At 41.9% G+C, this 25,537-nt stretch overlaps 1 protein-coding gene across 7 annotated transcripts in view; it reads right to left on the reverse strand.

The window, feature by feature from the left end:
* ZNF423 (zinc finger protein 423) overlaps positions 1-25,537 on the reverse strand; it is a 403,307-nt gene that overhangs the window by 165,052 nt on the left and 212,718 nt on the right. Inside the window, exon 1 of one of the 7 annotated variants that reach the window (XM_074293335.1) lies at positions 21,219-21,355. The exons of 5 other annotated variants lie outside the window; for them this stretch is intronic. The gene's annotated coding sequence lies outside the window, so the exon portion shown is untranslated. Of the gene's footprint in view, positions 1-4,170; positions 5,022-21,218; positions 21,356-25,537 lie in introns of those variants that run through there. One more of the 7 variants, XM_074293338.1, reaches the window with a different exon arrangement.

Below are 25,537 nucleotides of genomic sequence, written 5' to 3' on the forward strand. Positions count from 1 at the left end.
GTTATTGTTATAATATTAGGATGTAAAAATGTTAAGAATTTGCAAGATCACCTAATCTCTTTTTACAGATTTTTACATTTCACACCAAGGCCTAGAGAGAGTTAATGTAACTTGTTCATGATCACAACAGTAGAAAAATAATAATAACAGACACTTATATGATATGTAAAAGTCTGTAGAGGCTTTACTCACCCATCCCACAATCACCCTTATAAAATATTACAAGTTTTATTATCCCCCATTTTACAAATGAGGAAACTGAAGTCAAATAGTGTCAGAGACAGGATTTGGACCCAAATCATCTGAGTCTCAATCCAATACTTTTTATGTTATCTTTTTCAGGACTCTGTGGACTACCTGGTACTATTGGTATATAGCAGCAAGTGTTCACAGCATCCATCTAGACCACTAATAAGGACATTTTTGCAGATGGAACAAAAGCACAATCATGCTATCCTAAATATATATATATATATATATATATATATATATATATATATATATATATATATATATATATATATATATATATATATATATATATATATATATATATATATATATATATATATATATATATATAGGTGTGGTAGGTTTCTTAAAAATTATAACACCATTTGAATCATCTATACTAATAGTCTCTCTAGGATGTTTAAAAACTGAAATCTCCAAAGGTAACTGGAAAGTACAGGACAAGGTGACCCAAGTTCCATATGGAACTTGGCTGTATGGCATCCCATGAGTGCTCTATGCTCCCATTTCCCCATCAGCAGAAGAATTTCCCTTCTTTCCCTCCCCAGGACACTACTGGGGATAATGAGATAATGTCCATACAACAATTTGAACTCCCCAGAGGAAGGAGATAGACAAATACAAGCTGTTATTATTTCTACTAATAGTAGAATTCTAATTCAGAAGTTCACATTGAACTTGCAGAGGGCTCTGAGTAGTCTCTGAAAATAGATGAGACAAGTCTATTTGGCCTGCCCAAATAGGACCCTATACAGTGTAAAGATCAGTGAATTTAGGATCAGTGTCCAATTTATAATCACTAATAATAACAGCCTGCAATTTAGAATAACTAACAATAATAGCTTGTAATTTTGAATTGCTAATAAAAGCAACTCGCATTTATAGTGCTTTTGATCCTGACATCAACTCTGGAAGGCAGGTGCTAATACTATTTCCATTTTACAAGGGAGGAAACTGAGGCAGATGGTAGTTAAGTGAGTTACCCAAAATCATACAGCTAGAAAGCATTTGAAGTTGGATTTTAACTCAGGATTTTCTGACTCTGTGTCCTCCAGCTGCTATTTGCATTTCATTGAGAGGTTTAGGAAATGTTATTTATTTATTGTAATAGGAGAGGGAATTAGTTTTCTTGTATGGGGAGGAAGGTGTTAATATCATCATTTTATTATCATTAATTATCAGTATCATCAATTTATGATCTTTAGTAGGAGGTAAATAAGCCAAAGTGGTTAGAGAAGTGAATCTGGACTCAAGAAATTCTGAGTTTGTCTCACCGCTAACACAAAATGGGTACATAATCCTAGTTAAGTCACTTACAGGGCTCAATGCTCTGGGCAATTCTCTATATTCTTAAGTTGGAGAGAAACTTGCAGTCTGTACTGGTAAAAGGAGTTTCCTCAGAAAGGCAATCCCCTAGAACCAGAGAAATCATAGATCCTCTCTCAAGTCTATCATCCCAAATGTTGGCTTCTCACTTCACAAAACAGTCTTGTTCCCTTTTTGCCCTGATAGGCTGGAAGGAATATGAAGTAAGCAGATAAACAAGATTTTCATTCAATCCCTGGACAGCTGTTCCTTGTCTCTGATTTACCTGAGATTGTAGCTGCCAACAGGTATGCATAAGTTAGTCAAGTGGGACAAGAGTGTGGGTGGGCAGTCAATCTCTGGTGAATCAGGCAGAATTTATAAATATGAATACCAAATAGGGACTTTAAAGTAACTGATATTGACATAGCATTTTTAGGTCACTGCAAAGTGTTTTACACATACTAGCTCATTTGGGCCTTACAACAACCTTGTGAATGAGTACCACTAGGTATTATTAGCACCATTTTACAGATGAGCAAACCAGGATGGGGGAGCACAGATTGTTCCCATCCGAACATTACCTCTGGGCCTGATAGAGACAAACCTGAAATCTAAACCTTACAAACTGTCCCTTCTCTACTGTTCCTAATGGTTTATTTAACAGATGGCTGCTGTCTCCATTAAGGGGCACTTTGCACATCAAAATGGTGCTTGTTGAGCCTGGTGACTTGATGTGCCTAACTGTGCTTACATTCATTCTTTTAATTGCTGGGTCTTTTAAAAAAACATTTTAATGTGCTAACTACCTCAAATGAAAACAATTAAATAAATTATTTAGTTGAAAACAAAAGTGTGCAGAACACACATGTTTGGTTGGTCCCTACTAGTAGTAGGTAAAATTATTTTTTCCTAAAAAATAAAATAAAATCCAATCCCACATTATTTACATAGGAATTTCAAAGGTATTTTTAATGGTGGGTGAGATCATTGGCTACCAAACAGACATGAGTATATGCCACAGAGAATAAGAAAAAATGATTTTAACTCCAAGTACTTAGAAGTTGAGATATTTTGCAAACAGTTCTGTTTTTGAAATCATTAGGCAGAGATTCAGAATCGAAACACTTATTATCTGTGTGATCTTAGATATGTCACTTAGCCTCTCCAGGTCTCATCTGGAAAATGAGAAAATTAGAGTAGGTGACTTCTAACTCCCTCAAGCTCCAAATCTGTAAAACTATGAGTAGCACAGGAGAGGGATTGTCAGAATTACTCAGATCACAAAACCCTCTGCTGTTGCAGCATAAGGTGATTTGAGATCTCAATAATCTGACTTTATTGTTTATGATGCTTGGATTTAACAAAGAAACCCTTTCTCATTTTTCCCCTCCCCTTCCTTTTCCTGGAAAGTCCCATTGCAGAGCAGAGAGAGAAGAGGATGAAGAATCATTAATTATGGTTCTTGCCCTCCCTCTCCAGTGAAAAGCCGGCACCCTCAGAAACATGGATGGCCAAGACCACAATAAAGGCATCTGTAGTCCCCTACAATGGGGCTGGAACCTTGGCCAGAGTTAGGATCCAAAGCACAGCCCCAGCTAGTCCAGGGCCAACGTCCTACCCATAAAAGGTTGGAGATAGGAAGGTAGGAGCTCGCCTTTCACCTTGAAGACACAGCCAACGTGACCTCGACAAACATACAAGCAGTCTGCACTGCTCTATCCCTTAGACAAATTTACTTAGTGCGGAAATTGAAAATGCAATTGAGCCTTAGTTTTATTGCAGAAATTAAACAGACCAAGAAAAAAAAAAAAGCCAACCTACATTAATTTACTGGAGTGTTTGCTATGGTTAAATTCTTGAAGAGGGCAGCCCATTGGGGGGCAGGGAGAAGGACAAACCCCAGACATTTTGCAAGGAGCAAAATAGGATAATAAGTCTCCAAGATTCCCTTCCTCTCCCCCCCCCACTTTCTACCCTTTCTAGAGTGAAACTTCCCCTCAAAAACCCAGAATCCCTAACCCCCCCAAGACTAAATTTGATGGGTCTTATTGTTTGTTGTTTTTTCACCACTTGGGAAAGGAGGGAAGAGGAGGAAAGTTGGAAATAACACCTCATTAAATAATCTTCATCAGCTTCAATAAATGACACAGCAAGGGTCGGTAGGACGGATGCTCTGCTCGACTCAGGATAAACGAAATGCTTTCAGGATTGAATCACTGTTTTTCTTTACTCCCTTTGGAAATGCAGCAGAACCCATATTCTGTGGTGCTCCGTGGACTTGGGACTGAAAACAGCTGCACTCTAATTACATGTAAAGTGTACCAAAACATCCCTTTTATCACAGACTGTAAATCTGTTAGCATCTGTCTCTCCTTTGTTTCTTCCACAAGATACAAGCTTGTTTCTACATTTTTCTCACCTGTAGCGGTGATTAAAATTCATTATAAATGAAAGGAGTGAACAGTAAAACAAGTTCCTCTGTGTACAGTTCTAAACTCAAATTAGAAACAGCTGTTTGCTAATTCATGCAGTGATGTTTTGTCGTGCTCTGTGAATCAATAATAACTCACCCTATTGCTGCAGAAATTTTAGGATAATCCATATATTTACCTTGGTGGTTGATTCCCCAAGTGGGACTGCCAGGATAGAACTTCAGACCTCCTTCAGAGGGGTAGAAGAGGCAAGTGAGTGCATTCTTTCTCTCCTCCCAGTGGGAGGGGGCCCAGTGTGGAGTCACTCAGCTCCTCCCTATCCCTACCCCTCCCACTAGGGCCAAAAGAAATAATAATAACAAATAAGGGCCCAACAGAATCAAATGAAAACTCAGAAACTTTCTTCCTGCACCCTCTCTCCAGAAACAATCCCCTTCCAAAATAAAAGATTAAAAATTAAAAATCAATTTTAATTAGCCAAAACTCTGCCCACATCCTCACCCTGGCAGAGAGAATAGCAAAATTAAAAGTCTAACTGGTACCCAGAACAATTTAAAACTATTAAGTATAGGTGGAGCTTCTCTCTAAGAAACTAATCCTTTGACTAGGATTAAGCGTGTTTGGATAGCGTTTTTTTTCCCCCTTGCCAGTCTGTATGATTTTAGCCGCAGCAGCTAGAATTACCGTCTGCAAAGTCTCTCTCTGCTTTTGTGAAACTTCAAAGGCAGGGCTTGGCAATCACTTTGCCCATTTGGAAGAAAAGTGCACGTGGCTCCCAGAGCTCAGTCCAAGCATCTCAATTCTAAACTCCCGGGCTCTGGGAACAGAAGGGCGGATTGGGAGACAAAATCTTCAATGGAGCCCTATTGTTCCCTGCATGAAGTCCCAACTCCTCTGTCTGGCTTTCAAGGCCCTCCACAATCTGTCTCCCCCTCCTCCCCAACACATACCTTGCTCTCGAGTCGAGTTTGTCTCTGCACCAACCCACAAACATGCTGTGCCCATTCATTCATTCAACAAACCTAGACTGAATGCTTACTATGTACAAGGCATTGGGCTTAGCACCGGGGAGATACAAAGAAAAAAGGAAGGCAGTCTCTGCTCTCTTATCCCCCTGGTAGGGAAAGGTAAGACATGAGCGCTACAGTATACATGCTACAAAGTGGACTCTAAGACTCGCATAAGAGGTGGGATAATTGCTAGGGGATCAGATAAGGGAGCCTTTGTTCATGGTCGCATTTTACCAATTCTTCAAAAATCAGCTGAAGTCTCACCTCCCCAGCATCAGCTTCCACTAGGTAGGGTAGTACAGTAGAAAGGGCATTAGCCCTGGAGTCACAGATCTCACCTGACACTTTCTATCTGTGTGACACTGGGCAAGCCATTTACCTACATTGGACCTGTGTTTCCTCCTATTCTTCCTCAGGTAGGTCACTGATGTCAAACTCAAACAGAAACAGGACTCACTTATCTGTACATAAGATCCCTGCGGGTCACAAAGTAAGTGTTAAAATGGGATATTATCTGCATTCAACTGTGTTTTATTTATTTTGCTAACCACAGCCCAATTACATTTCAATCTGGTTCCGACTGTACTTGGGAGAATTATGGGCCGCATAACGGTATATCTGACACCTCAGAACTAGATGATTTTGGGGGTCCTTTCTGGTTTTGAGTAATAATTATAGCTAGCATTTATTTACAGCATTAATATTTGAAAAACAATTCCCCTTTGTTAACTCGTTTGAGCTTCATCACCACCCTGTGAGATAAATGCTCGGATTATCCCAGTTTTACATAAAAGTTAATAGACAGGTATCAGTTAAGGGTCTCACAGTTTGGGGTGGAATATGAATTCAGGTTTTCCTAACTGCTCTCCCAATGGTACCCAGCCACTGCCTAAAATGTACAATCCTGACCATTCCAACCCACCAGCCCATCTCTGTCCATTCCAGGACCAACCATGGCAAGAAGGGTCTGGGCCCCACCACCCAGCACTTAAGACATTCCTCCATATTGCCCATTGTTGTTTTCCTTGGGTGACATCTGCCTCCCCATATTGGCTATTGGTTTCTGAAGGTCAAGAGCCATGTCATATCTCCCCCCGTGCCTTAGACAGGGCCTTGTCCATAACAGACCCTTAACAAATTTTTGGATGGATGAATTCATCCAACATTGATATTGTACAGAGACATTGCTCTGTACAAAGACTTACCTTCTATATAAAGTGGTGTAACCTAACTCCTCCTGCCACATCCTCCCAGCTGGGTCTAACATCCACCAGGTACATAAGCTTATTCCTGCGTACGGACTAGGATGTCCCTAGACTGTGAAGCTCACTGGTCTCCAGGTTCTATCACTAATTTACTGTGAGACCATGACAAGGTACATCCCTTCCCTGGGACTCAGTTGTGTCATGATAAAATAAAGAATTTGGGCGAGGTAATTTAGGCTCCCTTCCAGCTCTGATATTCTATCATTTCATGATTTGGCACATTCAGGAAGTGGTGCAACAGAGTAAGTGCTGGACCCAGAGTCGAAAAGACATTTATTTAGTTGTATGACCTCTGAGCAAACCATTTAATCGTAGTGCTCAGTTCCCTCATCCAAAAAATGGGAATAACAATAACATCTACTTTTGTGGGATTGTAGTGAGGACAAAATGTGATCATATTTGTAAAGTGCTTTGTAAATCTCAAAGTGCTATGTAATGCTAGCTACTTTATTATTATACAAATTCACTTATTATTATTATTGCTGAGGATGATGATGTTGATAATCAAATTCACCCTTTGCTTCATTTTCTCTATACTGAATTACTCCAGGGCAGCTGGCCTTTTCTATTGAATTGTTTTTAATGACAGAAAATGAATGGGGGAATCAAATTCATTGTCTTCAAGCAGCATCAACCTGATGCTATCCACACCAGCCCTCCTTGAACCCAGAGCCAAGGGTAAGGATACATTCCCCTTTTCCAACTAAATGTTCAGCCAGCTACATTGGCTGTTGGTAACAGTTATTGTGCAAGTATCCACAAACTTTCCTGCCACTTGTTCTCAATAGGATATACCTCCTTGGTCTTAATACATATTATATACTCATTCCTTGGATACATGAAATTCCCAGTTTGCAAAGTTAGGAAAAGGAATATTTAACAAAGAGATTTGGGATTGGGCTTTCACACATACACACACACACACACACACACACACACACACACACACACACACACACACACACACACACACATGCCTACAAGATTCTAATTACTCTGCCCTCAATCTTCAACTTGATCCTGACTCCAAAAATCTCTATGTTTATCCCCATCTTATCCCCACTTACCAGGCTCTGGCAAGGGCAAAATTATCTAACTAGGGCTATTCAGAAAAGAGCTATATGGGAATGAGCCAGAGAGAATTCTGATTCCAACAAGCACTCTTCCCACTGCTTCCAGTCTATTCCCTTGATGGACAAATAGATTGGGCTTTTTACAGCAGTTTTAATTCTTACAAGTTTTACATCTGATTTTTAATATGCCAGCTTATACTACTATTCACTTCCATCTTTACTGCTTTATCTTGATTTCTAATTCTTCCTGTATAAAAGCGGTTAAGGTATTTTAGCTTCACATTTCTCTATTTAATCCTAGTTCAGCCCAGAATGGCCAAATGCTTCATAAACAAACGCTTAGCCACATCAAAGAGGTTTGTATTTCAAGGTATTCTTTGGGGGAATCCCAGCCTCTAATTTAAAAAGAAAAAAAAAAGAAAGAAAGAAAGAAAGAAATTTTCAAAAGCTGGATTTTCTTAAAGCGGGACCCACCTGCACAATTAGATTCTTTGCTGGTTAACTATAGCACATCCCTAATTGGGAGCAAACTTCCTCTTGAATCATACCAGCAGCCTGCTGTCCTCACTATTTAGCCAGGTAATGTTAGCGTGAATAAAACTTTTTTTTTTCTCATCTCACTTGAAACACTAAAAATAAAAAGATTCTTGGGAGAACACAGAAGAGGAAGATTCATCTAATGCGTCCAAATATCCCCACCTCTGCTTCCCTCCATTGGGGGTCGACTCTATTGTAAACAGGACAGAGCTCGGTACCCTAGAAAGAGACATCCTCTCCATCTTTCTTTGCATGACACAGGTGTGGCTCACGTTCACTCCCTTGGCACTGTGACTCACCCATGCTCTAGAGGGACAGTCCCTCGAGACTAGCAGGGAGTTTCATATCCACGCCCAGCCCAGCTCCTGCCCCACTACAGAGAACAGCCAATTATCCACTTTGGAGGCTGTGGTTAGAGGTAACACCTGTCCACTAAGGTCTAGTTTTAACAGACGCTCCCCCACATTCTCTCCCTCTCCCACCCCAAACTTAAAAAGCTCAGGTCCTCATTACCTCAGAGATCTTGTTCCCTGTTCTTTGCTTGAGCTCCTGTTCTTAGCACATGGGGACAGATGAGAGTACTGGGTCTTTAGATTTCCTTCTCCCCTGAACTGAGGGAGAACCCCAGAGGGAGGTTACAGGTAGGGCAGAGGAGGAGACCCCTGTATTCTGCTGGGCTTCTGCTTGAGCCATGGGATCAGGAGACTGATGCTGGCTCAAAAGCTCAGGGCTGTTCCCAGAGCCCTGTGGGAACTGAATGCAGGTCCCTGTAGAGATTCAAAACTCAAAACTAATCAACACCTGGTGCTGATGCCCAAAGCAGGTGATGTGGGCCATACTCAGTCCCAGACAGACTCTCAAGGACCACTCCCTTCATTCCCACCTCCCTCCCAGCCTGAGAATAAAAGGTCTTTTTTTGTTTTTCTATGCCCTGATTTCTCATTTTAAAAACAACAGCAGAAGAATCGAGGGAAATCAATTCTGGTCCTAGCTCTGACACTGTTTATCTTAATAACCCTGAATAAATCAAATAATTTTTCTTGGGCTCACCTTTCTCCATCTGTCAAATGGGGCTAATTCTATCTCCCCTACTTACTTTGAAAAGCTGCTGTGAATTAAAGGAAATAATATAAATAAAAATGCTTTGAGAAATATAAATTCCTGTACTTTAGATAGAGTATTATGGTTACTTTAATACTTACTCTCTTGCATATGACCCCACCAACATGCAGAGAGAGACAGCTTAATCCAGAAGGAAGATCACTGACCTGGTTCTGGGGTCAAAAAAACCTAGGTTCAAATCTTACCTCTGATGCTTTGCTACTTTTGTGACCTTAGGTAAATCAGTGAACCTGCCTGGTGTTCTCAATTTTTTTATCTGTAATATGAAGAGCTTGAACTAGTTGGCTTCAGATGTTGTTCCTTCCAGCTCTATATCCAAGCTTTCATACGTCCCTTAATTGGCTCAAAGGATATCGCTTTGATTGGCTAGTTTTGGGGGGAGGTATATGAGTGTTACCTCCCAGATTAAAGATGCTTCCCAAACATCCCAGTGCCTTTAGTGGCCTATTACAGACCTGTCATATGGAAATTTATCTAAAGAATTTTCAGTCCTCTTAATATTATCATGTGGTACCAACTGTTGCTCTTTACGGGATGAATTAATACTTACAACTGCTTGCCTTTTGACAAAATTTTTCAAACTTCATGGAGGAAGGGCTCCCCCATCATAGGCTCCTTCCTCAAAATACCTCTATCTCAACCCACATTCTCTCCTCCTTAGCACCAGTTTCTCAGGCATTTTCTTTTTCTCTTCAACCTCTCTTTGAACATTGGGTCTTTCTCTATCATCTGTGTACATGCCCACGTTTCCCTCATTCTTAAAAAGCTTTAGCTTGACTCAAAATCCTCATGAGAAAATTTTGCATCATGTTTAGTAGAGAGGAGTTTGGACACCATTTAGGAGGAGAAAAAGAAACAGACTCTAGAATGACAAAACAAGTGTTAGAATGATTCCTATCTGTACAAAGAGCAAAATTAGGTTCATTCCTATTTAAATCAATGTTAATAACTGGCTATTGTCAATAATAATGATAATGATAATAATAACCATTTCTTCACATGTGAGGAGTCTAATTATTGGGGGGAGGGAGAGAAGATACAACCTATACTAAGCAATCATTTGCTTTGGTGAAGGGGCTATCCTCTTCCTCCAATAAAACCTTCAGAATGTTACGTTAGATTTTGAAGATCATCTAAGATTTTAGAGATCATCCAAGGAAACTGAGCTGCCCAAAGTCACTAATTGTCCTGCATTGTCCTGTCTCAGTGAGCTGGGTCACAAAGCAGCCCCTTAAGAGTCCGAGGGCAGGGCCTGGCAAAGGTTTAGGTCCCATTCTCCTCCAACTGGGCCTCAGGAATCCCAGGCTCGACCACGCGGCCACTAACTGGAGGCTTTGTCAGGAACCCAGACTTCTGTCTGGCCACGGCCCGAGCTCCGCTTTATCTTTAAAGGAGTCTGTCAGGGTTCCTGGGCACCTGTCCCTCCTGAGCCCAGGGCCAGCCCTTGCTCTGACTCGACCCTACCCAGTCATCACCTTACACTTCTCTTCCCTTTTAAACAAACTCTCAGTGGAGGTCACCAGACAAGTTGTCCATATCTCCTCGTCTTCCCAATCTCTTCCCATCCCCAGGACTCGGACGTCCAAGCTTCACTCCCTCCTGATCAAAACATGGATCTCAACTGCAAAATGCCATGACTTCTTCTGATACCACTGTGTGCCGCCAGGGGGTGCAGAGGATAGAGTGCTAGCCCTGGAGTCAGGAAGGCTCAAGTTCAAACATGACCTCTGACTGTGACCCTGGGCAAGTCACTTAGTCCTGCCTGCCTCAGTTTCCTCCTCTGTAAAATGAGCTGGAGAAAGAAATGGTGAACCACTTCAGCATCTTGGCCAGAAAACCCCAAGACTTAAGAAAGTTTTATCAATTCTATTTCCACAACATCTCCCACATCTATCCTCTCCTCTCTACCCATACAGACTCTACCCTAGCTTGGGCCCCCATGATCCACTGCAACGTCTATTGGAGAAGCCTCCTTATTGGTGTCCTTGCTTCCACTCTCTCCTCTCCCCAATTTTCCACACAAATACCAATATTCCAAAAACAAGATTAAAAAAATCTTCAGGAGCAATTAACTGCTTCAAACAAGAAAACAAATTCTTCATCCTGCAATATGGCTCCCACTATCCGTTCCGGCTGGATTTCATATACTCCTCCATACTTTCTACCTCTGTAACCTTAAACAGATCATTGACCTTCTTGTAGGCCTTAGTTGTTTCTACTGGAAAAGAAAGACAACAAGACCTGCACGGCCTGTCTAACATAAGTGCCTTAAGGAAGCACTTTGCAAACCTTAGAACCATAGAAAAAGGTGATTATTACTGTCTCCCACATGTATCCCCCAAATATATAAAGACATCACCAGTTCTATGTCTTTCTAGGATAGTGAAGAAGCTTTGTTGCTCCATCCTCAGGACTCCTGCTCTCCATAACAAAGATGTCAACCAGAGCCCCACCCAGACCGTGGGACTATGGGGGGCAGCTGGAGCGGACTGGGCCCATTCCCATTCAACTCCAAAGTTTTCCCAAGAAAAAGAAAAATCCTTTTGCCACAGCAGCTGAAATGTTCCAGCTAGCGCCACAGGCTACTCTGTGGGGCTCCCTCACCCTTTATACTCATCCAAATCTACAACTCAGCAGAGAAAATTTCCATTTCCCCGGATTTTTGTGTTTTCCGCCTAGAGAAAAATTGCTGTACTGAGTTTCATTGCTAAGCTTTCAAGCCTAAAGTGTTATTAGAACCAGTTGTAGAAAAAAAATAAAAGCATCTTGTTAAAATACAGAAAAGTAGTCAATTCCAACCACTCAGCCAGATCTGAGGGGCAAAAGAAGCATCTTCCAAGTTCAAAGCTAGTCTCTGACATTGTTTGGGCAAAATCTGTGGATATCTCAGTTACTAAAGCTGGGGTGCGGTGTTTAAGCATAGGAATCACTGGATTTCCCCCCCTTCTAAATACTATTTCATTTTTCTAAATACATGTAACAATAGTTTTCAATATTCTTTTTTTTTTGGTAAGATTTTATGTCCCAATTTTTTTCTCTCCCCCTTACTAACTTCCTCCTTAAGAATCTGATACAGTTTAAACATATATAATCCTTTTAAATATATTTCCATATTTGTCATATTATACAAGAAAAACCAGACCAAAAGGGGAAGAAAAACACAACAAATAAAAAACAAACAAAAAAGGTAAAAATACTATTCTTTAATCCACTTTCAGCCCCCATAGTTCTCTCTCCAGATAAAGAAGACATTTTGCATCCCAAGTCTATTGGAATTCTCTTGGATCACCACACACTGCTGATAAGAGCTATCACAATTGATCATCATATAATCTTGTTATAACTGTAACAACATTCTCTCCCGGTCCTGCTTGCTTCAGTTAGTTCAGTTCAGGTAAGCCTTTCCAGGCTTTTCTGAAATCAACTGTTCATCATTTCTTATAGAACAATAATATTCCATTACACTATATACCATAACTTGTGCATCCACTCCATTTGCCACCACTACAAAAAGGGCTGCTACAAACATTTTTGTACATGTGGGTCCTGCCCCCTCTTTTATGGTCTCTTTGGGATACCGTGCCAGTAGTGAGACTGCTAGATCAAAGGGTATGCACTTTTGGGCATAAGAATCACTGGATTTAGAGCCGAACTTTGAAAAGCTGAAACTTCCAATTCACAGAAAAACTAAACCTGAGAAGGAAGGCAACTTACCCAAGATGACAGCACAAAGAGCTGGGATGTGAACCCATACCCTACGCAATTCTTTAGCTTGGAAAGAAGAACACGCAAGTAAGGTGGGTTTGTTTGTTTTGGGTTTTTTTTTTTAATTATTTGAAGAGTTATCACAAGTTCTCTTTAACTGAAAGGCAATGAGCATATGACAAAAGGTAGATTAAGACTCAAAGTAAAGAAAAACCTGGGGTAGAGGACTGGCCTTGGAATCAGGAAGTCTCATCTTCATCAGTTCAAATCAGTTGTAGACATTCACCACATGTGTGACCCTGTCTGCCTCAGTTTTCTTATCTGTAAAATGAGCTAGAGAAGGAAATGACAAACCACTTCTGTATCTTTGCCAAGAAAACCTCAAAATGGACTCAATGTGATGGAAATGATGGAACAGCAAGCAGCAAGGAAAAATTTAACTATTAATGCTCAATCATTGATGACGTGGAACCAGATTTAACAAGCCTAACATTTTCAATGTTTTAATTTATACCCCAGAGGGGGCAGCTGGGTGGCGCAGTGGATAGAGCACCAGCCTTGAGTTCAGGAGGACCTGAGTTCAAATCTGATCTCAGACACTTAACACTTACTAGCTGTGACCCTGGGCAAGTCACTTAACCCCAGCCTCAGAAAAAAGAGAGAAAAAAAAATTTATACTCCAGAACTAACAAATGCTACTGTTCTGTTGAATGACCACAAAAAAAAAAAAAAAAAAGTGGTGGAAAAGATGTTCATAATGAATATTAAACTTTATTAAAAGTATATTAAAAAATCAATTACTAAATAAAGCAAGTTGAGTAAAATGGGATGCCTTCAAAGCTAGTGAGCTCTTGCTCACTCAGTCTTCCAAAGAAAACTGGATGACCCATTTCTCAGACATGAACAGAACCAAGTAGCCTCTCTATGATTCTGTGATTACACAATCAGTGGTTATTTCTACTATTGCCATCTTGGCTTTAGGGGAAGCCCTCTCAAGACATATCAACATACCTTTATTAAGTACTCATTATATGCTAGAAGCAGTCCTAAATAATGGAATACAAAGAAAGACAAAAATAATCCCTTGTCTTCAAGGAGATCATACTCTGATGAAAAAGCTACATACAAACAACTAGAGATATAGAAATGATATAAATGTAGATAAAAGGATAGCTAAGTAGGTGGAAAGAAAGAGATGAGACGGTAAATTGGAGATAACCTCAGAGGGAACATATAAGCATTGAGGAAAACAAAGGGAAAAGACTTGTGGAAGGTAGAATTTAAGCTGAGACCTGAAGAAAGTCAGGGGCTGGACATGGGGATGGGAGCTGGAAGAAGATTGGGGGAGGGTAGAGGGGAAGACAGACAGACAGAATTCCAGGCATGGAAAATAGTAAAAAGGCAAAGAGTAATAAAATGGAGAGTTCTGTAAGACTAGCAAGCAAACCAATGTCACTGCATTATAAACATATTTGCAAGGAAAGAAAGGATAAGAAGATTGGGAAAAATAGGAAGACATCAAGCAGTGCACGGTTTTACAAGCCAGAGGATTTTATATTTAATCCCAGAGGTAATAGGGAGCCATTGTAGCTTACTGAGGATGAGGGGGTAATGGGGTCAGAACTGTGCTGTAAGAAGATCACCAAGACAGATGAAGGGGCAATGGAGAGGCTTGAACAGGGTACCATGAAAAGATTACTGCAATAGTCCAGGTACTGATTTTTAAGCCTGGGAGAGGGCAGGTCAAAGAAAGGCTTCATAATCATTTTCCAAAAGCTCAGTTAAACCTATGTATTTTTGGTCTGTGCTTCTTCCAACAGGAATGGAAATTCCCTAACAAATTTAATCACATAATTGTATTTACTAGAGATATATTGTGTCTTATTTCTTCACTAGATGATAAGTGCCAGGAAAGTAAAACCCACGCCTTACCTAAAACTTTGTAAATATTAGATTTTTAGCCCCCTCCCCCACAAAAAAGTTCCTCTTTCCCATTTTTTAGAGGACATGTGACAACAAGAAGGTTGCAAATAGAAGGGAAATACAAATTGATGGACATCAGCATACCTATGAAAATTTACCCACAGCTGAAATACTCCTTACAATACTATGAATAGCAGTAATTGTGTATATTGCCACCATGAATAAAGCCATTTCTTGCCCCAGATAACCAAAAAGGCCTGCCTTTTAAGAAGAACTGCTTATTTCACCTCCCTCCCACCTCCATGCTAGCATCCGTTCAGAAAACATCTCCAAAGGTACTATACCACCGTACCGAACCTCATGCTTACAGGATTGCTTAAAAGGAGGCAGGGCATTCCTCAGGAGGCTGTGTGAGGATATTTTGTGAGTAACAATAGGATTTTTGACAACTATTCCCAAGAAATGAAGGCAAAACAAGAAAAAGCAGGATACCAACAACACAATGGCTGAGGAAAGGTGTAGATCCTGTGGCAATATAAATTAGAATTTCTCTCCCCCCAAGTACTTATCCTGTCATGACTGTATGTCACTTGGCCTTAAAATGTATTTCTAAGTCATCTTTTTAAATTTCCAAGTATTCGAAGAAGACACTTGACCAAAGAGAGCTAAGAAAGCTACATGGGTCCTTGCCCACTCTGAGCTGACAGCTAGAGACATGAACACGGAGAAAGAGGAGAGCACTTGAGATGTTGTATTCACACCAGCTGCTTCAGGTCTGGACAGCCACATACCCCAGACCCCACACTGGGCCCTCTATCGGGAAGCAGACTCAGCAGTGGAGGCCGTGGGTGTGCTGGAAGATGGCAGGGAGAGAGCTTCTCCCGCTGGAAGCTCAGGAGTTAATGAGCCTGACCGCTCCATCTGACCCTCGCCTGAGCACAGAGGGGTCCGCTCTGGCAAGACAGCCCCAGCAATCCCTAAGGCCTCTGCGCATTATGGCAGAATGCAATTAGTTCAGTCTCTGTGCCTACTGCATTTGTCATTTCTTTATTTTAAAGAATATCACAGAGAAAGAGAAAGTGGATATGCTGTGGATGGGAGAGACTGCAAAGGGATGAGGAGCTGGCATCCTAAATATATGTAAACATCTTTTTTTCCAGGCACACCGATCCGTAGCCTGTAATTATTTGTAACTAGCTTCAGAAAAATGGCATCAAAACAAAAGAAGCAAAGGGAAAGAGAGAAGGGTGGTCAATAGAAAAAAAGGTTTGGGGAGGGGGTGAAGAAATCTCCTGTTTATTCAAACCAGAGCAGAACAAATTGACAAATTTAATAAGATAATAAGCTGAGATTCCCTGCTCTTAAAGATACAGCCAGCAAACCATTTTCAGGGGCATTTCTGTGTTGTTGGCTGATGAAAGCCTAAGCCAGTGACTCTCTCTCCAAACACACCAGAGAGGGTCTCCCGTCGGCCGCTGTTGTCTCAAACAGAGATGTGCGTGTGTACTTTTCCCAACAGAGCCCTCCCTCAGCAGCTCATGGGGGAGGTTTTCTACTGAACCAAACTCGCCATCCTCCTGACACACACTCACAGCAAAGCAGCCCCTTTTACTTTTATCAGGAATGAATGAGGAGCTAGGATCCAGATTGCCAGGCTCGGCACACCCTGCGAGCAGAACCCCGGGCTCCCTTCCTACCCATCCTTGCCTGGGGCTCCAGAAGGACCTAATGATGAAGAGCAATGGCCTCCGGTTAGACATCTGATGTGCCGGAGAGTTGTCCAAATGCCCTCCTGTTAAATGTGCCCCTCCTCTAGAATAAAGCACAATTAGAGCGCAGGAAGAGTCCTGTGCCCTGTAAGCACTATAAGGAGATACAGGGACAGACAAGGACCCCCAAGGTTGAGGAGCTTATGATCTGCTACAGGAGACAACCAGAAGATGAGGGCAAATGCAAGAAGTGCCAGAGGGAGGGGTTGGGGATGCAGTGGCGTGGGAATGAGCAGAGCTGAGCAGACCTGTGACAGGTAGAACTGAGGGTGGTCCAGTGAAAGGAATGAGATGAGAGAGGGGAAAACACAAGGTCTGTTTGGATCTGGGAGAATAATGACAGAGGAGGCTGAGACTTGTTGAAGCCGTATTATTGAGAGCACAGATTCAAACTCGGGCACAATGAGAAAACAAATGAACAACAAGTATGCACTTTAAGCCTTGCATACAATCTTTTTTGATCTTCACAGTAATCCTATAAGGTAGACACTATTATAATTTCCATTTTACAGCTAAATAAACGTAAGGACTTGCCCAGAGTCACACAGGTAGTAAATATCAAAGATAAGATATGAACCAGTCTTCCTCAACCTATGTCCATCTCTCTATCCATCCATTTTGCTAAATTAAAAGATAAGGGTGAAAGGAGAACCCTTGGTGCAATACAAATAGATAATTTTGATTACATTAAATGTAATAGTTTTTTGCACAAACAAAACCAATACAGCTGAGATTAGAAGGGAAGCAGAAAGCTATAGCCAGTGTTTCTGATAAAAGCCTCATTTAAAAAATATAGAGAGAACTTTAGAATACAAGTCATCCCCAATTGATGGTCAAAGGACATGAATGAACAATTTTGAAATTAAATAATTCAAGCCAGGGCAGCTAGGTGGCGCAGTGGATAGAGCACCAGCCCTGAAGTCAGGAGGACCAGAGTTCAAATCTGGTCTCAGATACTTAACACTTCCTAGCTGTGTGACCCTGGGCAAGTCACTTAACCCCAATTGTGGGCGGAAGGATGGAAAGGAGGGAGGGAGAGAGGGAGAGAAGGAAAAGAAGGAGGGAAGGGGGAAAGAAAGGAAAATTCAAGCCATTAATAGTCACTTGAAAAAATGCTCTAAGTTACTATTCATTAGAGAATTAAATTAAATTAGAACAACTCTGAGGTACCAACCTCAAACCTATTAGATTGACTAAAATGACAATAAAAGACATTGATAAATGCTGAAGGGAATGTGGGAAAACTGGGACACTGCTATATTACTGGTGAAGTTGTGAACTGATCCAACTCTTTTGGAGAGCAATTTGGAAAAAGGGCAATAAAACTGTGCAAATCCTTGATCCAGCAATGCGACTGTGGAGGTCTGTATTCTAAAGGGATCATAAAAGAGAGAAAAGGACCCATATGTGCAATAATGTTCATAGCAGCTCTTTTTATGCTGGCAAAAGATTGGAAAATGAGTGGATGCCCATCAATTGAGGAATGGCTGAATAAGTTATGGTATATGAAACCAATGGAACATTACCTATTCTATAAAAAATGATAAACAGGCTGATTTCAGAAAGGCTTGGAAAAACTTACCTGAACTGATGCTGAGTGAAGCAAGCAGAACCAGAAAAACATTGTACACAATGACAGCAAGTTTGTGTGATGATCAACTATAATAGACTTAAGTCTTCTCGGCAATTCAGTGATTCAAGGCAATTCTAATAAATTTTGGATGGAAAATAACATCTACCTCCAGAGAGAGAACCAGGAGACTGAATGCAAATCAAAGCATACTATTTTCACTTTTTTTTTCCTTCCTCATGCTTTTTTTCCTTTTCTTCTGATTTTTTCTCTCCCAACATAACTCATGGAAATATTTTTTTAAAAAAGAATGTTCATGTATAAGCTAAAAATACATTTTAAAATAAAAAGAGAAAAAGCAAAACAAAAAAAAAGTCACAATACAAATTCACAGCATCGTAAAGGGCAAATAGATGTTTTCTAACACAATTCCTAAAAGAAATAAGAAAAAACACAAGGATCTCTAGATGCAAGTCTTTGCATTTCTTTTGTACCTAATGTTAACAGTATCATCATGATGTGAATAATGGATGGCAACATCAACAGGCGAGAACCTCAGGTTCAGAGGAATAAAGTAACTCATCTTCCTTACACATCTAGTGAGCATCTGAGCCAAGATTCAAACACAGGTTTTAGAATGATGGAGCCACTCCTCTTCCCATGATACTCACTGCCTCTTAGGGAGACAGCTCCTCACTCTAGAGTGAGTAACAAGTCTATTCTGAGAGCTTCACTGGGATTTCTGAGAGGTTACTGGACCCCCCCACCGGGATTTCCAATCCATCTACAGGACTTCCTAAGGCTGACTGCCACCTCCTTTTGGTTTTTCCAAAGTCAAAAGCAAGAGAATTTCCACATGACTGGAAACTGGCAAACAAAATCCCATCACTTAGGCCTCAACCTTGGCAGGTTACCCAGAACAGCTGGGCAAAGAGGATGCGTTTCTTCTTCAACAGCAACACTGAAGAGCCACTCGGGCTGGCAAAGTGAAAAGAGCACTGCCTTGGGGGGGAGGGGTCTGCATTAAAATTCAGGCTCTACCATTGATGACTTTGGGCACTTAAACACCCCGAGCCTCAATTTCATAAAGGGCAGTTGTCAAATGGCCCTTTGAGGTCAGCCTAATTCTATGAAGCCTTTTAGGCCCCCTCCTAGATCTCAGAAGGAGAGACGTCAATACAAGTCAAAGAGAGAATACAGAAAACGTAATGTGACGCTGATGGACCAAAACAGTTCTGTTTGATAAGCATTTAGGATACTTTCTCTGAACTGATTTTTTTTTCATTTCTCTCTTTTTTATTCCTTGTTCTTATGCAAGTGTGTGTGTGTGTGTGTGTGTGTGTGTGTGTGTGTGTGTGTGTGTGTGTGTGTGATGAATCTGTTTGGAAGTCTGATAAAGCTTATGGATCCAATATTTGCTTCCTACATTCATAATTAAAAGAAACAATAAATTTCAGTTAGTGAAAACAAAGATGCAATTCTTTTTCCCATACAAGTTCACAAAATTACTAAAAACTATCCATAACCCCAAGTTAAGAACTCTGGGCTCTGAGGGGCAGGAGAACAGGGAAAGAAGCAATATACTGGGACATAAAAATGATGTAAAAACATATAAACAATTTTTTCAAAAGTTATTGGCAACCAATTAAAAAAAAGAATTAAATATCCCCAAAATCTTGGTTCCTCATGTTTGGAATATGTCTTTGCTGAGAATGATGGCACTCATCACGGTAGCAAGGGTCCAGGAAGCAGGAAACTACCTTCTCCCAGTGTCTAAAGAACCCTGGGAAAGCCAATACCAACTCCCTGTAGGCTTCTCCAACAGGACTGAGATGCCACCGGGCCCCTTACCTTCCATAGCCTTGCAGGCCAACATGCTACCCCAAAGGGCTCTACAGAAGTCAGATACTCCATCCACTGCCATCACCCTTCTGTAGGATATCTTACCTCTCTGCTCTGCACACCAGAAACATTAGGCAGTATTATTACGCCAGCCAAAATAGCTATTAACCCAGTAGCCAATAATAACACGTTATCCTATCAATTTGCTTCTTAAATACCGTGTAATTACAGAACAAAAGTTCGCTATCTGGGTAGCTTAGTTATAGAATACAAAGAAAGAAACTCACCAATCATCTCTCAAAATGAAGAAAGGTACTCCTAATGCAAAGTCCATATCCGCTACAGGTCTTTTTTAACAACATCCCGGGAGACCCAAACCTTAGACTCTTCCATCAAGAAGCCATATTCGTATTTTTAACTAGCTCAGGTTATAGATCGGCAGGCTCTTTGTGGATTGGCTATTTGGCCGTGATAAAGGCCATCTCTAGAAGACATCATGGAGTGATTTAAAAAAAAAAAAAAAAAAAAAAAAAAAGGAATCCCCATACCCTCACCACGGAGACCTGAATCTTCTTGTTTTGTGTCCAGTCCTAACTCTAGTAGCAAAACCCAGTCATTACAGAGAACTTTCTAACCTCACCAGATGGACAGCAGAGAGGGAAGATCGGGACCACTTGGAAAGAAAGGCAGGAAAGGGAAAGTCAAACCAAGTCAACAAGTATTAAGTGCTTACTGTCTGCCAGCTTCCAGCAGAGGCACAGAAGCAGCGGGAAAAGGACCCAGAAGTTACCAACTGGGAAGAAGAGTGAATAATATTTTCCATAGCTCAGGAGCCAAGGAGCGGGAACCGAGGATAGGTGAGAACAAGAGAACCAAGAAGAAGAAAAATGGCCGGGCCAGAAGGGAGGGAGGACGGAGAAAGGCCTTGCAAGAGAAGGAGGTAGTTCTGGGAGAGCCAAAGAATAATAAGAAAAAGAAAATTAAAAAAACAAAAAACAAAAAAACATATTCCAAAACCAATCCTGAAGGTATTCCAAAGCCCATTGCTAATAAAGAAAAGCATGCTCACCCAGGGTCCCCCCCAGTGTGGGACAGCATCCCTCACGCCCTCCTCCCCGAAGGGCTAGGGCATCCTCAGGCTGGGGAAGAGAGGGGACAGTTTCTAGAGATAGGGAGCGCCTTTAAGGGGCCAGTCCCATGTTCCATTCACATCCCTGGAAAACATTTTTCCCTCCTTCTGGATTTGATTCCCCTCTGAGGAAACATTCTGCTTCTCAACAAACCAGGAGTTTATAATGCAACACTTGGCTGTCAGGAGGCCTGACTTCTGCTCTATCCATTTCTTCCCCCCAGTCCTGGCCGGGGACTTCCACCTCCTCCCCAGCCCCAGACATACCCCCTTCATCTTACCTTTCCCCCCTCCTCCCCAATCCTTCCTGAGGTGAGCCTCTTCCGCAGGGGGAAGCTTAATCGAGTGGCAACAGCCGAAACTCAATCCCTCTGTTCACCCATGGGCCAGCGGCGTCGCTGGCAAAGTGCTGGGGAAATCTATTCACACTGCCCTACCAGTGACCTCAGCTCCGGGACACGTCCCCACCCCGTCCACTGGGGATAGGATGGGCCGAGGTCTCTCTGCTAGCTCAGCCACTTGGTATTGTCTCTGGTTCTAGGAGAGAAAGAAAAGGAGGAGGGAAGAAAGGAGGCAGGGGAAGGGGTGGGAGGGGAGAGGATGCAAGGAAAGGCCAAGTGCAGAAATCTCAAGCCATTTGTCCAGATGTTGACCCAATTCAGCGCTGTGGTCCACAGAGGCGGCTTCCAGGGAGGGAGATCAAACTCCCTTCACTAGGGGATTCCAACCGAGCGAGCTCAGAAGCAAGAGACTGTTCCAAAGCCTCCTTCCCAGCTGATGGCAAGAGGGAAGGGAGGGGAGGAGAGAATGGGGAGCCAAGCCTGCCACACGCTGGGGCCCTGCCCTTGGGTGCCAGCTCCTCTGCCACAAGAACGGGGGCCCGGGCTGCTATTTGTGCAGGGAGTGGGGAGAAGCTCTTGGAAGGGAGGGGGCTCTCTCCCCAGGCAACCCCGGGGATGGAGGGTGGGTGGGGTACCGTCTCTGGGAAAGAGCTTTCAGCAAATGGAAACAATGCTGAGGAAAACTGGCCCGGCTCAAACATGCCGATCAACTCCAGGGGAAACCGGGCTCCAGGCCCCTGACTAACAATGCATTTCTATATAAACCATCTTTCTTAGGCTGAGCTCACAATTTAAAGGCAATAAAGGTGTGTAGTTAACAGCCTATTGAAATACATTAAAAAAAAAAAAAAAAAAAGATAATACATAAAGAGAAGGTAAAAGAGAGGGAAGGCACCAAATGGCTTAAGCAACTTTTTCAAGAAAATGGAAAACATTTTATGCAACTACACAATTACTGTTCCCTTTGTACAGCACTCACTATTACAGATTACAGGCAGAGGTTCCCTCTCGAGGCAGAACTCCCCATAAGTGTTGCAAAAAGCAACTTAACAGCATAATTTCCCTCAATATACTTTGCTACACTTTGCCTGGCTTGGCCTTCCTGCAGGCGTCCAGGGGGGCCGGGCATTATTAACCCCTTCCTAGACTGGAGGATGGGTCCAGACAATGACCAGCCACTGCAGAGACTAATGGAGCTCTCCCTGCTCTGGGCTAGCAGCCTCCCAACTGCAAGAGTCCAAAGGCCAGGAACGTTGTGGGGAACAAAATACAGGTCACAAAGGCTGCAGCTCCAGGCCAGGTCCCGACACTCACTGGCCATGTCAAGGAGGCAATGCCTTCTTAATCCTCCCCCTCCCCCCCATCAAATGGGGACCATGATCCTCACACTCCCTGACTCAAAGGACTGTGGTGATAGAAGAATTCTGACTTATCATTCTTCCCATCATCAGGAAGACTGTTGGCAATATGGCCTGGGGCCAGGACGGCTTCATTTGGTGTCTCCCAGCACTATGGGACAATGGGAGAAAATGCTGAACTTGGAAGACATGGAGACTAGAAACCAAGTCTCACCCTTTACATGTGACCGGGGACAGGTAAAGTGACTTGTGCTCTCTGAAACAGTTTCCTCATTAGTAAAATGAGGATAAATATCCTTACTAATTCACAAGTGCCCTGAATTCAAATCTTGTCTCATGCTTTTAAGGTATATGTCTTGGCGATTTAATCTCTCTAAGTCAGAGTTTCTTCATCTGTAAAACAAGGATAATAATAATACCTTCCTCACAAGGTAGCTAGGAAGATCAAATGAAATAACCAAAATAAAGAGCTTTACAAACATGAAACAATTGTTATTTGTCGTTACTTTTATTATTACATAAAGCACTTTGTTATAGTAAACAGGGTTAAATGAATCTAATTGCCTTCATCATTACTGAAAATAAATGCTGTTATTTTAAAACAGTAATCCTCAAGCTTTACCCAAAAAAAAAAAAAAATTTTTTTTTAATCTAAAGAGGGGTGGGGGAAGTGTTAATGAGGTTTCTTAGAGGTCTTTTTCTTTTTTAAAAATAAAATAAAAAACAAACAGGAAAAGGGCACCAAAAGGTCTGTGCATGTGTAACCACTGAACAAATTAAAATTAGCTCATTTAATCAGCTCGTAATGGTCTAGCTCTCCCGAGTGATCACTTGGTATACAGCAAACTTCACAGCAGAAATATGAGGGCCAATGTCAGTTTATCCTACAACAAAGGGATTTCTAAATAGCATGATCAAAACCCAGCTAAGGCTGGGGAGAACTAGGGAGACAGGGAAAAAAACCACCATCCTGGTGGGCACCCAGCCTTCCAGTCTTGTCACTTTGAGCTGAATTGTTCTTTTGGCTTTTGTTCTAATTATCTAAACATTTGCACTGACTGTTCTACAAAAGGCGCTTTATCCAGATAAATAGGTAATTCTAGTCCACACCACAGTTGCAGGCTCCCTCTCCCACCCTGGCCAACCCCACCTCTTCCCCACCTCCTCACTCTATCCCTTCCACCCACAAAAGCTAGTTGTTTGGGGGGGGAGAGCGGGGGAGGGAAAAACAAGGACCCAGATCTCTGGCTCCCTAGGGAAGTGCCCCTGGGAGCACAAAGCACATCTGAGACCCTGGCTGGGACCAGGGAATATTATTTCCCCTGGGCCAATCCTCCATATAGTCGACCACCTGGGTTAAATCATTATGGCAATCAATGGGGGGTATTAGGGAGGAGGGAGGAGACGTGGGGTGGGCGTGAGAAGTAATGATGACATGTAGAGAAAAATATTCTCTAAAGTATCTCTGAAGACAATGTGGTATATTGGAAAGAGCAATGGACTAGCTAGGATCAAGAAGACCTGGTTCTAGTCTCAATTCTACATATATTCTGGATCCCAGTTTCCTCATCTAAAAAGAAATAATTCCTACCCAGCAAATAGGTTTGTTTTGTGACTCACAAGAAAATGGAGGTAAAAAGAAATTTGTAAACTCTAAGGGCCAACCCCTTTGCAAAATATTATTATTATTAAGGCATTATTAAACCAGATCCAAGGAGGCAATGTATGTTCTGCTGCAGTGGGGTCAAACCCAAAAACTGAAATGAAGGTCACCAAATTTTAAGGATCCCTGCAAACCACATACTGACCTGACCTAGTTTTAAAATGTAGTATTATCTCTATTTTCATTGTATTTTCAATTTTTTGTTAAATATTCTCCAATTATGTTTTAGTCTGGTTGGACCAGGAATACTGCAGACCACAGGTAGGCTTTGCATGTTTGAGACCCCCAGTCCTAAAGTGAAGCCATGGGTTCCCATCCCAATGCCTCTGAAATACACCTGCTGCAGGACTCTGGATAAGTCTAACTCCTGGTGTCTTGGGCAAACTCTCTAATGCTATAAATTGTAAATGCTGCTGATCTATGCTGTTAAAGGGTGTTTTCACACTAAGAACATCATACACTGATAAATCACAGGCTCTGACAACAATAAAAAGCCAATATTTTTAGGGTGCTTATAAAAAAGTTTTGCACAGAAGGTACCATGAAAGACAGTTGTTTCATAGCTTGGAGGCCCTACTTTGTCAGCACATCTGCTTCCTGGTACCACCTCATAGATGTGATGTGGAATGGTTCTTTAGGTCTAAGGCATTATGGCAATCAATGGGGATAGTGGGGAGGAGGAGGAAGGAGATGAGGGGTGGAGATGGGGGAAACCCATAGGGAGGTTTTTTAGGGAGGATATTGTGGTTGCTTATTTGACAGTTAAGGAAACAGGCAAACAGGATTTAGTGACTTGCCCAGGGTCGTACAGATAGTAAGGGCTTAAGACTGGATTTGAACTAATTCTGGGCCTAACTCACGGTGTCCCAATCTGACAGTTGGTCTAATAGATAAAGTGTGGAATTTGGCTATCATGGAGACCAAGGTTCAAATCCTACCTCCAATACTTACTGGTAGCATGACAGTGGCCCTCAATTTCCTCATCTATAACGTGAAGATGTTGGGGCAGATGGCATCAGATGTCTCTTCCTTTGAGGGACCAAGTGACCAGGTCGAGCTTTACGACCCCAGCACCGGGTGGATGCACTCATTGGATTCTCCAGTCGAGGGCAGAAGCCCATGTGAAGGAGCCCCAAATTTAAAGCCAGAAGAACACAGTTTAGATCTCAGTTCTGCAATTTGCTCCCCATGTGACCATGGGCAAGTCTGTTTCCTCTTCTATATAATAATAGAGATAG

This window comes from Sminthopsis crassicaudata, chromosome 2, assembly GCF_048593235.1.
Source record: "Sminthopsis crassicaudata isolate SCR6 chromosome 2, ASM4859323v1, whole genome shotgun sequence".
Lineage (NCBI taxonomy): Eukaryota > Metazoa > Chordata > Mammalia > Dasyuromorphia > Dasyuridae > Sminthopsis > Sminthopsis crassicaudata.